The sequence below is a fragment of the Phodopus roborovskii genome, unplaced genomic scaffold, assembly GCF_943737965.1.
Source record: "Phodopus roborovskii unplaced genomic scaffold, PHOROB, whole genome shotgun sequence".
In the NCBI taxonomy this organism is placed as follows: domain Eukaryota; kingdom Metazoa; phylum Chordata; class Mammalia; order Rodentia; family Cricetidae; genus Phodopus; species Phodopus roborovskii.
In genome coordinates, this window is record NW_026126636.1 from 5,137,774 (window position 1) to 5,155,132 (window position 17,359).

Here is a 17,359-nt window from a genome sequence, read left to right on the forward strand (position 1 = left end):
AGTCCTCCTACCTCACAGTCTCCTGAACTCAGGAATTACAGGTGTGTATAATCTCCCTCCCTCCCTCCCTCTCTCTCTCTCTCTCTCTCTCTCTCTCTCTCTCTCTCTCTCTCTCTGTGTGTGTGTTTTGTGATGGTGTGGTACTGAGAATTGAACCCAGGGCCTCTCACTGAATATTTCCCTTGAATATGAATATCTACTCAGTAGAATATTCAGAGTGTGAAATTCAATTTGCTAGTAGTAAAAAGGTATATTCTGTAGTCCTAGTCTATATTTAATAAAGACAAAATAAAAAGAAACTTAATGCTCTATAATATAATTCCTTATTTTTTAATTATTTTTTAAATTTATTTTCTTATTTTACATATTGATCCCAGTTCCCTGTTCCTCCCTCTCTCCCATGTTCCCCTACCCACTCCACAGGGAGGGTGAGGCCTTCCAGGAGGGGGTCATCAAAATCTGTCAAGTCATTTGGGGTAGGGTCTAGGCCCTCCCTCCTGTCTCTAGGTTAAGGGAGTATCCCTCCATGGGGAATGTGTTCTCAACGTCCTTTCATGCACCAGGGGTACATCCTGGTTCCACTGTCAGAGGTCTCTTAGACTGCCCAGGCCTTCTAACTGAGACCTATGTTGAGGGGTTTTGGGTTGGTCCTATGCTGCTTTCCCAACTATCAGACTGGGGGTCCATGAAGTTCCCCTTGCTCAGGTCAGCTGTCTCTGTGGGATTCTGTAGCCTGGTCTTGACCCCTTTTCTTATCACTCCTCCCTGTGTAACTGGATTCCAGGAGTTCGGCTCAGTGTTTAGCTATGGGTGCTCTGTTTCCAACAACTACTACATGAAGGTTCTAGGATGGCATACAAGTTAGTCATCAATCTTATTATCAGGGAAGGGCATTTAAGGTAGCCTCTCAACTGTTGCTCAGATTGTTAGTTGGGATCATCCTTGTAGGTCTCTGGACATTTCTCTAGAGTCAGTTTTCTCTTCAAACCTATAATGGCTCCCTCTATTATGGTATCTCTTTTTTGTTTTGCTCTTATTTGTCCTGGTCCCACATATTCTCCTCTCCTCCCCTTCTCTTTTTCCTAACTCCCTCTCCACTTACTATCCCCACAACCACTCCCAGTATGCTCAGGATATCTTGTTCCTTTCCCCTTCTGTGAGGGACCTTGTATAAATCTCTTAGATTCCTCCTTGTAAACTAGTTTCTCTGGTGGTGTGAATTGTAGGCTGGTGATCCTTTGCTCTATGTCTAAAATCCATATATGAGTGAGTACATACATACCATGTTCCTCTTTTTGTGACTGAGTTACCTCACTCAGGATGGTTTCTTCAAGTTCCATCCATTTGCCTGCGAATTTCAAGATTCCATTGTTTTTTTTTTTCTGTAGAGAGTATTCCATTGTGTAAATGTACCACATCTTCTTTATCCATTCTTCAGGTGAGGGACATCTGGGTTGCTTCCAGGTTCTTGCTATTACAAATAATGTTGCTATGAACATAGTTGAATAGATGTCTTTGTTGTGTGGATGTGTCCCGACCTGTGGGGCAGTCAATGTCAAACCGGGGATCTCCTAGAAGAAAATGGGGGACAAGGGACACAAAGAATGGATAGCAAGACAATATTCTTTTGTTTTTAAAAGACAGGGTCTCTCTGTATTGTTTAGGATCCTGTCCTGGCACTCACTCACTCTGTAGACCAGGCTGGCCTCGAACTGACAGAGATCCACCTGCCTCTGCCTCCCGAGTGCTGGGATTAAAGGTATGCATCACCAACGCCTAGCAGCAAAACAATATTCTGATTAAGCTGACAAATTTTATTTTCTCAGAGGAGGCTTATATAGGACTGTGGGCAGGATGTGAGCAGGGTTTCCACGTAGCCAGAGAGTGAGCACTGGCTCGTAGGCAGAGTGAGAAGGTCGGTAGAAGGAACACCCTAAGTTGTTTAGCTAACCTGTGATTGGCTGTAAATTGCTGCAGGAGAGATAGCCCTGAGCTATTCTTTAGCAGGTTGTGAAACCACAAGCCTGTATCTTGGAATGTTCTGCTGAACATTCTGTTTATTTCCTAAGAGGCAGTCATTTTCTATCTCAGAGACCTGAGGTTGTGAGGATGGTGATGGTCTCCAACATGAATGTAGACCATTTGGGTATATACCTAAGAGTGGAATTGCCGGGTCCTGTGGTAGACTGATTCCCATTTTCCTGAGGAACCGCCATACTGATCTCCAAAATGGCTGGACAAGTTTGCACACTCACCAGCAATGGAGGAGTGTTCCCCTTTCTCCATATCCATCCTCTCCAGCATAAGCTGCCATTGGTGTTTCTAATTTTAGCCATTCTGGCAGGAGTAAGATGGTATCTCAGAGTTGTTTTGATTTGCATTTCCCTGATGGCTAAGGATGTTTAACACTTAAGTGTCTTTCAGCTATTGTGGATTCCTCTATTGAGAATTCTCTATTCAGTTCTGTACCCCACTTTTTAATAGGATTATTTGGTATTTTGATGACTAGTTTCTTGAGTTCTTTGTATATTTTGGAGATCAGCCCTCTGTCAGATGTGGGGTTGGTGAAGATCTTTTCCCGGTATGTGGGCTGCCGTTTGGTCTTGTTGACTATGCCCTTTGCCTGACAGAAACTTCTCAGTTTCAGGAGGTCCCATTTATTAATTGTCAATCTCAGTGTCTGTGCTACTGGTGTTATGTTCAGGAAGCTGTCTCCTATACCAGTTTGTTCAAGGGTACCTCCCACTTTCTCTTCTAAGAGGTTCAGTGTGACTGGATTTATGTTGAGGTCTTTGATCCATTTGGACTTGAGTTTTGTGCATGGTGATAGACATGGGTCTATCTATCTGCAGTCTTCTACACATCATCATCCAGTTGTGCCAGCACCATTTGATGAAGATGATTTCTTTTTTCCATTGTATATTTTTAGCTGCTTTGTCAAAAATCAGGTGTTCATAGGTGTGTGGGTTAATATCAGGATTTTCAATTATATTCCATTGGTCTACCTGTCTATTTTTGTGCCAATACCAAGCTGTTTTCAGGACTATAGCTGTATAGTAGAGCTTGAAGTCAGGGATGGTGATACCTCCTGAAGTTCCTTTATTGTACAGGGTTGTTTTGGCTATCCTGTTTTTCCATATAAAGTTGAGTATTATTCTTTCAAGGTCTGTGAAGAATTGTTCTGGGATTTTGGTGGGGATTGCATTGAATCTGTAGATTGCTTTTGGCAAGATTGCCATTTTTTACTATGTTGGTCCTGTCTATCCATGAGCACTGAAGATCTTTCCATTTTCTGGTATCTTTTTTAATTTCTTTCTCGAGAGACTCAAAGATCTTGCTATACAGGTCTTTCACTTGTTTGGTTAGTGTTACGTTTCTTTTACGGATGTATTTGGGGCATAAATGTTCAGATGACTATGAAATGATCTTCTTCATCTCTTTTGATTGAGTTTTGGTTTAAAGTCTAACTTGTTAGATATTAGGATAACTACACTTGTTTGCTTCTTGGGTCCATTTGATTGGAAGATCTTTTCCCAACCCTTTATCCTGAGGTAATGTCTGTCTTTGAAGCTTAGATGTATTTCTTGTATGCAGCAGAAGGATGGATTCTGTCTTTGTATCCATTCTGTTAGCATGTGTCTTTTTATAGGCGAGTTAAGACCATTAATATTGAGGGAAAGTAAGGACCATTGACTGTTAATTCTTGTTTGTTTTAGATTTGTTGTTGTTGGTGGTATCGTGAGTATATTTGCCCTGCTTTTTCTTTTGTGTTCTGGTAAAGTGGGATTATTATTGCCTGTGTCTTTGTGAGTGTAGTTAACTTTTTTGGGTTGGAGTTTTCCTTCCAGAACCTTCTGTAGTGCTGGATTTGTGGATATGTATTGTGAAAATCTGGCTTTGTCATTGAACATCTTCTTTTCTCTATAGTGATGAGAGTTTTGCTGCATATAGTAGCCTGGGCTGGCATCCGTGGACTCATGGTATTTGTAGAACATCTATTCAGGACCTTTTGGCCTTGAGAGTTTCCATGGAGAAGTCAGGTGTAATTTTGATAGGTCTGCCTTTATATATTACTTGGCATTTTTCCCTTCGCTGTTCTTATTTCTTTATTCTCCGTGTTAGGTGTTTTGATTATTATGTGGTGAGGGGACTTTTCTTTTGGTCCAGTCTATTTGGTGTTGGGTATGCTTTTTGTACTTTCAAAGGCACGTCCTTCTTCAGATTGGGAAAGTTTTCTTCAATGATTTTGTTGAATATGTTTTCTGCACCTTTGAGCTTCTTCACCTTCTTCTATGCCTATTATTCTTAGGTTTGGCCTTTTCATGGTATCCCACATTTCCTGGATGATTTATATTAAGGATTTGTTGGATTTAAGATTTTCTTTGGTGGATGGATCTATTTCCTCTAGTTTATCTTCAGTGCCTGAGATTCTCTCTTCAATCTCCTGTATTCTGTTGGTTATGCTTGCATCTGTAGTTCCTGGTCATTTACCCAGTTTTTCTATTTCCATATTTCCCTCAGTTTATGTTTTCTTTATTGTCTCTATCTCCATTTTCAGATCTTGAACCGTTTGAGTTGTTTCCTTCATCTGTTTGACTGTTCCCCCCACCCCCCTTGGCTTTCCTTACTTTCTTTAAGAGATTTGATCGTTTCTTGCATTTTTCTTTGGTCTTTTCCCTCTATCTCTTCCATTTGTTTGTTTCTTTTTTCTTCCATTTCTTTAAGGGATTTTCTTATATCATCTTTGAAGGCCTCTATCATTTTTATGAAGTTATTTTTTTTTTTAAGTCGTTCTTTTCTGCTTCATCTGCTTTGGAGTGTTCAGGTCTAGTTGGTGTAGAGTCCCTAGATTCTGGTGGTGTCATACTGGTCTTTCAATTGTTTGGTGTTTTCTTGTATTGCCGTCTCCCCATTGCTTCTTCCAGTGGGTGCAGGTGGAGTCTCTCTCTCCTTCTCTCTCTCCCCTCTGCTCTCCTGGTGGGTGTAGGGGGTCGGGAGTTCCATGTCAGTAACTGTGGATGATTCAGGTTCTCTTGGAAGTCTTTCAATCAGAGGCCACAGCAGGGCCAGTGATGTGGGGAAGGCAGGCTCAGGATGGTCTCAAGCACTCAGGCAGAGGGCAGGTGATAGGGCTCAAAGATCAGGTAAGTTCAGGTTCAAGGTGGTAGTCCCTAGTGGATAGGCAGGGTCCAGTATGCTCAGAGCTGACCCAGGAAGTTCCAAGGAGATGGAGGGGGTGTTAGACCCACACTCTGGCCAAATGCTCACCCTGAGCAGTGGGCCCATCAGGGCCAAGGATGAGAGGAATATAACAACCAAATGCCAATGAAAAGTTCTGTATTTGAAAATTCTAATTGTCAGTCGTCAAAGATATGATGGAATTTGAAGTTATATATTTTTTTTATTGGCAATGGGGAGTTAATACAGAAGCTATTGCTTTCTGCCCTAGTTTCTTTTTCCTCATCCTCATGTCCTCCTCCCTTTGGGGGGTGGGAACACACAGGGTACCACATATTCCAGACATGCCTCAAACTTAACCATTGTAGCTGAGTATGTCTTTGAACTCCTCCTGGTCTGACCCAATCACCTCTACCTGCCAAGTGTTGGGGTTACAGGTGTGCCACCGTCACAGGGGCTTATTTACCCAAAATGTCAAAAAGTGTGTCATAATGTGCTGTTATCAAAGGGATGCTGTTACCAAGGGATGCTGTTATCCAAGGGATGCTGTTACCAAGGGATGCTGTTATCCAAGGGATGCTGTGTTTCCTTGGATCACACTGATTATCAAAAGAACAAGAGAATAGGTTCCATTTTATCTTCATCAGCAGAATTCCCTTTTTGTCACCTGTTACAGATGTGGCTCTGCTCTTCAGGTCAGGCTGTGACCAAAACTCAAGGACAGAACCTCAGCATGGTGGCAGGTGTTTGTTACTGTATTAAAAAAAAAAAAAAAAAAAAAAAAAAAAAAAGCAATTGTTTGAGACCAGACCAGCCTGGTTTACAGTGAGTGCCAGAGAAATCCTGTCTCCAAAAACAAAAAACAAAATTCTTGCTTCTTTGGGACTAAAAATTACTGTTTCTAGGGGTTGAGGTACAGCTCAGCAATAAAGGGTTGGCAAGTGTCTATAAGGCCATGGATCCCAACTAAATTCTTCAAAAGAACCCCAAACAACCCAAAAGGTGATTTTTCAATCAGAAAAGTCAATTGCCCTTTCTATGTGCTCATCTATTTAATCTTGTATCTTTTTCCATTGTGTGTGTATGGTGTGCATGTGTGTGTGTGCATGTTTTGTATGTGTGAGAGGATCTCTATACATGTGGAGGCCTGGGGTTGATGCCAGAAATCATCCTCAATGGCTCTTGCGGTCAAACTATTGTGACAATTCTACCTTGCCCTAGGAATCCTTTGTCTGCCTCACAAAGCTAGGGTTACAGGTGGTCTACCATGCCTGCCCAGCCTTTCTGCAGGTTCTAGGGACCTTTACTGCAGGTCTCAAGCCTGTGGGTCAAGTACTTAACCATTGAGCCATCTCCATAACCCTAAACCATTTACTAATCAATGTTATATATATTCACTGTCTGAAAAAAAATGCCTTATTAAATATCAGTATGTTTCTTGCTCTGTGTAAGTTTTCTAGAATGTTTAACAGAAAGCAAGATTTCTTTTGTTTTTTTTTAAGGCAGGGTTTCTCGGTGTAACAGACTAGGCTGGCCTTAAACTCAGAGCTCTGCCTGCCCCTGCCTCCCGTGTGTTGGGATTAAAGGCATGGGCCACCCCTGCCCTACCAAGCAAATGATTTTTATCAGTTTGTAATCTTTTTCAGTCTCACTGGATGCTGCTATTGAGATGGAAAACATCATTCTACTGCCAGTTTACAATATTTTCAACCAATATATTTGCTTCTTCTATCCCCATTCCTGGGTGGTGGTGTGTTGAGACAGGGTCTTATGTAACTCACACTGGCCTCGAACTCCTGATTCTCCTGCCCCACTTCTTGGACCTAATATGTGTTCTAAATTTTCTTGATTAATAATGTCTTTACATGTCTACTCCATGACTAAATAATGTCTTGCCTATATTTCTGGTTTGTTGTTTGGTCTCATTCTGGTTTTGAGGTGGGTTTTGCGGTAACCTAGGTTGGCTTCAAATTATTGGTAATACTCTTGCCTCAGCTCTCAGGTGCTGGGATACAGATATGAACCACCACTGCCAGCTCCATGTTTCCTTATAAAAGAAATTCATAAGGCCAGGCATGGTGGCACACGCCTTTAATCCCAGCACTCAGGAGGCAGAGGCAGGCGGATCTCTGGGAGTTCAAGGTCAGCCTGATCTACAAAGCAAGTTTCAGGACAGCCAGGTCTACACAGAGAAACCCTGTCTTGGAAATTTGATTTAAAAAAAGAAAAGAAATTCATGCCAGAGTTTTAATCTTTTAAAAGGATTTGTTTTTATTGTATGTGTATAAAGGTTTTCCTACATATATGTGAAACACTACATCCCTTGGTGCCTGTAGAGATCATACTTCCTATTTCCTCCTTGTCTCCTAGTCCCTCCTATCTTCCTTTCCTATTGGCCAACAGTGCTTCATTCATTAACCAGTATGAGAAACATACACAGAATGACATCTCCCATCAGCGGTCCATATCAATTGCCATGCACAAAACTCAAATCCAAGTGTATCAAGGACCTCAACATAAATCCAGCTACATTGAACCTGCTAAAAGAGAAAGTGGGAAGTAGCTTGGAATGCACTGGCACAGGACACCACTTCCTAAATGTAACACCAGTAGCACAGACACTGAAAGCAACAATCAATAAATGGGATCTCCTGAAACTGAAAAGCTTCTGTAAGGCAAAGGCCACTGTCAATAAGACAAAATGTCAGTCTACAGAATGGGAAAAGAGCTTCACCAGCCTCACATCCTACAGAGGGCTGATCTCCAATTTTATAAAGAACTCAAGAAACTAGACATCAAAATACAAAATAACCCAATTGAAAAAATGGGGTACAGAGCTAAACAGAGACTTCTCACCAGAAGAATCTCAAATGGCCAAAAGACATTTAAATAAGTGCTCACCATTCTTAATCATTAGGAAAATGCAAATCAAAACAATTGTGAGCTACCATCTTACACCTGTCAGATTGGCTAAGCTCAAAATACTGAGGACAGCTTATGTTGGAGAAGATGTGGAGTCGGGAACATGGGAGTGCTAACTTGCACAGCCATTTTGGAAATAAGTATGGTGATTTCTAAGAAAATCGAGAATCAGTTTACCTTGATACCCAAAGGATGCTCAATCATACCACAAGGACATTTGCTAAACAATATTCATAATAGCATTATTCGTAATAGCCAGAGCCTGGAAACAACCTAGATGCCCCTCAACTGAAGAATGGAAAATGAAAATGTGGTATATTTATACAATTGAGTGCCACTCAGCAGTAAAAAATGATGTCTTGAAAATTTCAGGCAAATGGATGGAACTAGAAAAAACAATTCTGAGTGAGGCAACCCAGACTCAAAAAGCCAAACATGGTGTGTATTCACTCATAAGTGGATACTAGATATAAAGCAAAGGATAACCAGACTAAAATCCACAGCTCCAGAGAAGCTAGGTAACAAGAAGGATCCTAAGAGGGACACATGAGTCACCTTGGGAAGAGAAATTAGATGATATCTACAGGGCAAATTGGGGGTAGGGGATGATAATGGGAAGGGGAGCAGGGATGAGAATAACAGGGAAAAAGATGGCCTAGGCAAGGATGGATGCAGTGGAAGAGAATGAAGAAGATATCTTAATAGGGAGAACCACTGTGGGGTTAGGAAGAAACCTGGTGCTAGGGTAACTCCCATGAATCCACAAGGAGGATCCTAACTAAGACTCCTAGCAATAGTAGAGAGGGTGCCTAAATTGGCCTACCCCTGTGACTATCATCACAGAGCCCTCATCCAGCAATTGATGGAACCAGATGCAGAGATTCACAACCAAGAACCAGGCTGAGCTCTGAAAATCCAGGCGAAAACAGGGAGGAGGGAAAAAATGAGCAAGGGAGGTCAAGATCATGATGGAGAAATCTACAGAGATAGTGAAACCCAAGCTCATGGAAACTCATGAGCTCTAGACCTACAACTGTGGAGACTCCAGGGGACCCAAGTAGTCCCTCCATATGACATCAATTGTAGAAAGACTCTGTAAAACCAAATATAGTTTCCTATGGTGGACTACATGGGAAATTAGGCATGTGTAAACAGGAGGATTAGGAGTTCAAGGTCATCTTCAGCTTCAGGGTGAATTTGTGGCAAGTCTAGGCTGCATGAGAACATTTCTGGGGGAAAGAAAATGAAAAATAAAACATTCTAAAGGAAAAACCAAACAGTCTAATATCACAATACATCTCATAAAAATAGTAATGTTTATTGTTTTCTGTTAGCTTCTTGTTTTCTTTGTGTCTTCTCCAAAAATGCTCTTAGTCCTCTCTTGAGACACAAGAATAGTTTCTAAGTGGGTATTTTAAAAAATTATAGATAGGAATGGATGTTTGAGAGAGTTCCTTACAGGCCCATATCAAACCGATGGTATACGGAGGGTGAGCCTTGAATTTCTGATCCTCTGGTTTCCACTGCCTAACCCCAGGGACTGCGGTCATGCTAAACTACACGCTTGGACACAGATTTAGAGGAATGGGTCTGACATGAATGCCTTCTCCCTGAGAACTGGTTTGCAAAGTATTGCCAAGTGCCCTGCAAGCTGCCAAGGGAGAAAAGCCGTCAATAGTCCTCCCCAGGAGTGAAACCACTGATCATAGCAATGTCCGCTTTTCTGTACCAGTCTCCTCTAACAGGGGTTCTCATCCCATGGCTTCTGGCCTTTTGGGGGTTCAAATGGCAATTTCACAGGTAGGGGTCAACCAAGACCATCAGAAAATGAAGGTATTTACATTATAATTCATGACAGTAGCAAATTTATACCTATGAAGTAACAACAAAGAGTTTTATGGTTGGGGTTCTCAAAAACATAAGGAATGGCAATAAAGCATCGCAGCATTAGGAAGGTTGAGGACCACTATTCCAGATAAAACCCGGGGGAAATTCTAACAGGGAATGTTAAAAGGGAGGTGAGACAGGATTTGTACAGGGAATTGAAAAGGTTAGTGACCAGAGTCATGGTACATGACTTTAGTCACAGTACTCAAGACAATTTCTGTTGTCTTTGAGGCTCTCCTGGTTGATAAATCCTATTCCAGGGCAGCCAGCGATATATAGTGAGACCCAGTATACATACACGCCTGGAAGCAGGAAAGACCTGAGAAGCAGGAAAGGACACTGTTGAATATTTGTTTAACTATGTAAAGATGTGTTTCAGATGTTTGATTAAGAATCCAGTTCCAGGCATGTCCGAGATATACAGTGAGACCGTCTCACTCAAACAAGGGGGAGAGAGGAATGGAAGAGTTAGATATTTGAAGGAGAGAGGTGAAAGGTCAACCCTTCGTGGAAGTCCCTCGAGCTCAGTAATCAGACACCTCAATAGCTCCTTAAGTTGCTGAACCGGACCAGATCCACTATGCTCGCTCATTGCCCAAGCACATATAAGAAGCAAGGGCTACTCAGAGGCATTCAAACCAGCCAAGCTTTGGAAGAAGTTGGCGTCATCGGAGACACCAAATGGGACCATTGCAGAATATTTTTTTAAATGTGTAAAAATACGTTGCAGATTTATTTTGCCTGCCTAAGGCACTTGATCAGTCTAATAAAAAGCTGAACAGCCAATAGCAAGGGAGGAGGCATAGGCAGGACTTCTGGGTAGGGAGAATATGTAGTAGTAGAAAATTAGGCTCTGAAGAACGAAGGGGGAAAAATATTTCAGGGGTCAGCCAGCCAGAAGTGGAAGAAACAAGAAAGGAGGACACACAGAATGAAAGAGAGTTAAAAAGCCCCGAGGCAAAACACAGATGAACAGGTTAAATGAAAAGAGCTTTTGGAACAAGCCTAAGCTAAAGGCAAGCATTCATAATGAATAAGTCTAAATGTCTTTATTTGTGAGCTGATTGGTGGCACAAAGAAAATTGCAGCCATGGGACAGTCTTCAACTTGTCAGGAGCTGCCTGTGGGCTGTGCAGGTTTTCAGCTGTCACAAGCTGTACCCTTGCTGGAGTGGGCTGTCTTGGAGTTTTGAGTGATTTCTGCTCTTGTAAGAAAGCCCTTCACCCGGATTTTGGTGGATATCCCCAAGAGAAACCATTGTCAAGTCAAGCTAGCTTTTGTGATACCTGTCTGTTAGTCATCTCCCCCTACCTGGGGTGAGGAAATATTGGTTTACATCTCAGGAATAGTGTCACATAGCACAATCATGGCAAAGACATCCCTAAGGATGCAGTTGTGACTCTTAAATTGTAGCAGAACCAGACAGCCATCTAATTGGACATAAGGCCTGGACAATAGGAGGGAATTGTTGCCTGGGTACTATAAACCTAACCCTTGACCCGAAGCTGCTGAGTTCATAGACCCAGGAGAATGCATTCTGCCATCAGTAGAATGTTCAACTGCAATTTAAATCTTTATACTCACCAAAAGTGTAGCTTTTACCTCTCAACATTTTGAAACAAATAGAGTGCACTACAGAAAAAGCCAACCATTCAAAATGCAGATATAAAGTAATCATATAGTATCCAACCACAACTGACCCATCTATAACACAACTCCTGCTCCCAAGGTCCCAGGAACATTGCAGAAAGAGACCATTAGTGAATGGCACAGGTGGACAAAATGTACATAAAAATGGATCATGGACTTCCCAGTGCAATAAATATATAACACACATAAAAACATAGAATTGAATTTAATGGCATATTTCTATGATTAATAAAATTCAACAGAATACAATATACTATAAACAATAAAAACCATCCAGGACAAGATTTAGCGATTATGCAAGCTATAAAACTCCTGTTCTGAGTGGCACAGCATTTAACTCTGGAGGATGCCCACCCATGAGTACTTGGTAGAACTTTATCCAATGTGATCAGCAAGAAAAATCACCTTCTTTCAGCCCCTTAACTGAAGGTGCTAAAATCCCAGACTGTACCCCATGGTCTCCCAGTGAAAGTGGAACATTAATGGCCAAGATTAATGACTGTGGTAGAACTATGAAAGGACCCAATAACCACAGGGAGCAGGTTGGGAGGTGGTGGATTGAGACACATGAACTCAAACCAGGACTTCACCTGGGAATGAACCCACAACCACGCCTGTAAGACAGAGGGATGTTCTGGGCCCACCTTTTTACAATGCTGCCTAAATTAGATATAGTAATGTCTCTTACAGACCAAATGTTTCCTAGAAATAATCTGTGGGTGAGTAGGGCTGGACAAAGTCAGGGACAGATAGTACATTATCTAGGGAGAAGTTGATCCTCTAGAGGCCATAGACCAAGAAGTGGTCAGGAATGCAGCTGTGCTGTGAGCATCGTGTCCATGGAGGGCTGTGGCTGTGGCTGCAGCCTGCACCTTTGGCGGCTTGAGCTGCAGCTGAATCGACAAGGGGGAGAGGTATTAGAGCCTTGGTTGGGACTGGATTTTATCTCTGGAGCTGACTCTGTTGTGTCCTGAAAGGCTGCTGATTGAACTGGGTCTGTAGTTTTTTTGTGATCTAAATGGGCCAGTGGTTCCGGTAGCTGGGTCTTGGCCAACCAGCCCCATACCCTGAATTTTCCCCAGCGCCTGATTAAGATGAGAGAAAGTCTGAGGTAATATTAGAGGGGCTGGTTTTGGGAAGATAGCTAAAATCTGATAGGCCTGATCACTCAGGACCTCCAGGGGCAGAGGCATTGATGGAGACACGAGCACTTGTTCTGATGCACTGACTTCTCCTCCTCGATTTCCTGGCATGTCTTGATGTTCTTGAGGGTGGATGCTCACAAACCACGCCTGGTGGGAGAAAAGCACAGAGGTCAGGGAAAGCGGCAGCACACACAGCTCTATGACCAGATACGATGCTTCCAGGCTGTGGGTGAGTTGGGAATGGAGCCCCCAATGGATGTGCCTGGAGACAGGGACTCTACATTGGCACAGACAAGGCCAGATAAGTTACCATGGGAAGGGTGTGGCCCAGACACAGCTTTAGAGTTTCTCTGGCAGTTCTTCAGCACTCTGGGACTTCATCCGTTTCTGCTTGGCGCGTTGGTTCTTAAACCAGACCTGGAACGACAAAGAAGCTGTCAGAAGAATCTGGTGTGTCTAGTTGAACCGAACATACAGTGTGGAAACCTTGTCTCTAGCAACTCCCCGCATAAACAACAGATGTCTGGGGCTACACAGGAAGGTAGGAAGGTAGAACGCTTTATGATCTGGCACAGAATGGCTAGGGAATCCTTAGCTAGGATGTTGGGGTTGTACAAGGGTTCCTTTTGTCTGGGTCCCTGAGACCCTGCCAGGATGGTAATGCAGCTCCATAGTGGTCCCCAGATGGAAGAATAACTAGGCCTAGCCATGGATGCACACAGGTCCACATCCATGATTGTCCCAAGCTGCCCCAAGCATTGAGCGATCACCAAGGATATGGGATTCTGACAAGTGTACAGGTAGGTACCATAGCCATTTTTGCTTAGTGAGAAAGGGACAAGAGCAATATAGACCTTGATCTCTTTATCAGTCACGCCAATCAGCAGTGCTAGCTCCCTGCGTTGATCAAGGCCTGGGTTCATGCACAGAGCAAAACGTTCTTGGAGGAGTTTCTTTTGTTCCCTGGTGTACACAGTGCGTTCCTTCCTTTGCTTCCTTGGAGCTGTGCGGCGAACTTGCTTGTCACCGTGCTGATGGGAAGGAAACATAGAGCCTAAGGGACCCTCACAAGCAGAAACCCCTGAGGAGCTTGGGAGCATCTGGTGATTTGGGTGCGCTGATCTGGTCCCCAATGTTGGGGCATCTTGATACACTGGGAGTCTCAGTTCTGATGACGATGGTTCTGGGATCATTTGTGGAAATGGGCTACTTTCAGGTTCTGAGAGCCATTGGAAAGTTGTTTGCATCAGCTCTTCTACAGAAAACAGGGGGCTTTGTGGCATTTGAAGACTCGGTTGGGGGCTTGATTGCACTGAATACACTGGGTGACTTTGAGGCATAAGCAGACTTGCCTTGCTTCCAGGATCTTCCGGCATCTGGAAACCTGTTTGCACCTGTGCGTTTGAAGGCGGTTGTAAATCTGGGTGTAATTTGGGGATAATAGGGGGGCTTAAGTTTCTTGAACTGACTGGATAATTTTGGAGAACTCCAGGCACTGGTGGCTGTGGAAGCATTCCGGAATGAGATCCCACTGAAGTGCAGTCCTCTCCTGGGCAACCTAGGAGGAGGGAAATGGATGGCACAGTTCCATAACCCCAGGGTTTACTCATCAAGTCTTCCTAGCAAACTTCCTGTGCATCAGGGACAGTACCTAGTATTTTCTTTCTGCCTGTCATGCTGTTTCCTCAGGCTTTAAGTTTTCTCAACAGGGAAATAAACACACACATAGCGCCTGTGCTAATACAAGACTGTCAGTCCAGGAAGGCTGGTAATGAAGGGGAGCCTACCCAGATTATAGAATTCCCAGGTCTTCTGTTCCTTTCCCGGTGCCCTCTGTCTCCAACCAAGTAAAGGGACACGGGGCAGGCAATCACAGGTGTCTCTACCTAAACGTCACTTTTGGCCAGTTCACTCTGGATATCAGCAGTCTCTCCCACAATGACTAGATTCTTCCAGGTGAGGGAAGCTCTCTTCCACGATCCTGACCTTAAAAAGCCTTTTCCACCCATTACCCTCTCTTATAGCAGACCCTCCCACATTGTGGGCCCATGCCTATGGATCCACTTGAGGACTTTTGAAATTGGGCAGAAAACTAAATGCCAGATTCTTAGAGAGCTTTCAAACGAACAGGGCCTTGGCCAAAGCGTGGGACTGGTGACCCCTTTGGACTGAAGTCCAGGAATAAACTCCCTCCCCCCCCCCCCCCCCGTGCTGTTCAGGAGCTTTGACTGTACTTAGCTTGCTTCCCAGGGGCCTTCTGCGTTCTGTCCAATTGCTGTCATTCCATCTCTCTCTTGATTGCTCCCTTGCTGTCCTACTTTCTCTTGTTATTTCCCTCGGTTTTGCTTGATTGCTGGCCAGCTCGTTGCTTTCCTACTTCCTTTGTTTTTATTTGTTTGACTGACACATGTTTTCCCTAAACAGCGCTTGCTATCCTATTATCTAACTCACTCTATAGATGAGGCTGAACTCAAACTCAGAGATCGCACAGTCTCTGCTGCCTTTGTGTGTACCCCATTGTGAGAGTGAAGGGGTAATGAGACCCTCCCTTCTTGTTTGTCACACAGTCAGCAGTGGGCCATCTAGAGCCTCACCCTTGTCCCACAGTGATATGGCTTACCAAGTACAGAGTTCTTCCCCTCTCCCCTCCTGCCAAGTGCTAAAGGCTAGGTGATGGCGGCTTAGACTATGTTCACAGATTGGCCCTAGGCTGAATTGGTTTTCAGTAGACAGGGCTGGGCTGTGTCAGGAACTAAATGGGATTTAATCAGAACCCAAGAAACCTCAGCTTGCTTCCCAGTACCCTGCCACTCACAGCTAAATAAGTAGAGAACATCCATCCTTTACTTGTTCAGGAAGTCTGTCTCAGGGAAGGCCTCTGATATCTGGGCTAAGTTCCTGGAAGCTTTCTGGGTGATTAAATCTAAGGGTGATTTAATTTACCTTCTAAATCAAATGCAAATTTAATCAAGCAGGAGCAGGTGAGGCTTATTTTGAAAGATACTGGTTTAAACACCCAACACTGGGTGATAAAAAAAAAAAAAGAAATAATAGGAGATAGGTTGAAAAATGTTATTACATGTCTTTTGTTGTGTGTATATTTGGTCACAAGCCTTTCAGGGCCCACGTGTGGAAAGAAACAGAAAACATGTGGGAAATGACTTTGCCCTTCTACCATGTGAACCCTAGAAATAGAACTCAGGTCCTAAGATTGGTGCCAAGGGCTTTGTGGGTGCCATCTCTGAAGCTTCAGAGTCCTTGACGGATTTCCTCTCCAGAAAGTGTGGAGGTTGACACAGGTCTTCTCATTTGAACTACAGTCTTAAAACCTGTATAGCCTGTAGGTACTTCAAAGTAAATGGTCCTTACAGTTAATAGCCAGATCCTGGAAAAATTCAGCACTTAGGCCCATTTAATGCTTACACACACCAGATTGGTACAACAAGCCTGTATTGCCAAAAGTGGAGAAAGGATTTGAAGGCCAGGCCCGACTACACAGCAGCTCCAAAGACTGCCTGGTTTACAGGAGACCCTGCCTGGAAAGAAAAGAAAAGAAAAAAAAAAAAAAAAAAAAAAAAACAAGAAACTACAGACAAAATCTGTACGCGATTATCTAGATAGTCAATTGAGAAGAATAATTATGAAGTCTTAATGTTATCAAAAGCTACTTCAGAGTCAGACCTGTAGGGCCAGGAAGTGGTGGCCCACGCCTTTAATCCCAGCACTTGGGAGGCAGAGGCAGGCGGATCTCTGTGAGTTCAAGACCAGCCTGGTCTACAAAACGAGTTCCAGGACAGGCTCCAAAGCCACAGAGAAACCCTGTCTCGAAAAACAAAACAAAACAAAACAAAACAAAACAAAAAAAAAAAAAAAAAAAAGAGTCAGACCTGTAATCCCAGGTACTTGGGAAGCTTCACCAGTGACCAAAACTTTTTATTAAAAGAAGGGAGTAGAGAAGAGAAATTTATATGAATCGTGCATCACTTTCCATTTTTACTATGAACCACTCTCTGATTCAATCTGAAGTCTTGAGGAGTGAGAAAATAGGAAAGAAAATAGCAAAGGATTAACTTATGTGAGCATAACTGACCTATAGAAGGGCAAGGGCAAATGTCTGGTCTATGTGGAGATGGAGATTTAGACCTTAACCTTGCTCTCATAAATGCAACACAGCCTCAGAGAAACACCCAGGACCTGAAGGTTATTTTAACCATTTTAAATTAGGTGTTATCTCATGGGAGGTTTAGAGTCACAGGTCAATGCAAGTGACCAAGTTACAAATAAACAATTTGTAGAAAAACATTCTACAAATGCCTTTACCTGGGCAGCCATTTTTCTTTTCTTTTTTCTTTCTTTCTTTCTTTCTTTCTTTCTTTCTTTCTTTCTTTCTTTCTTTTTTTTTGTGATACACTGAAAAGTTATTACTGGCTTTTGAGAAAGATACTGTATACAATATATTTTAATCACCTTGGCATAGGGTCTAATTTTAATCCTAAGCCTCAAAAGGCTGGGGCAATGGGATCTGTTTGATTTTCTGGTTACACACATATATGTACATAACACTTCCTAGGACAGCT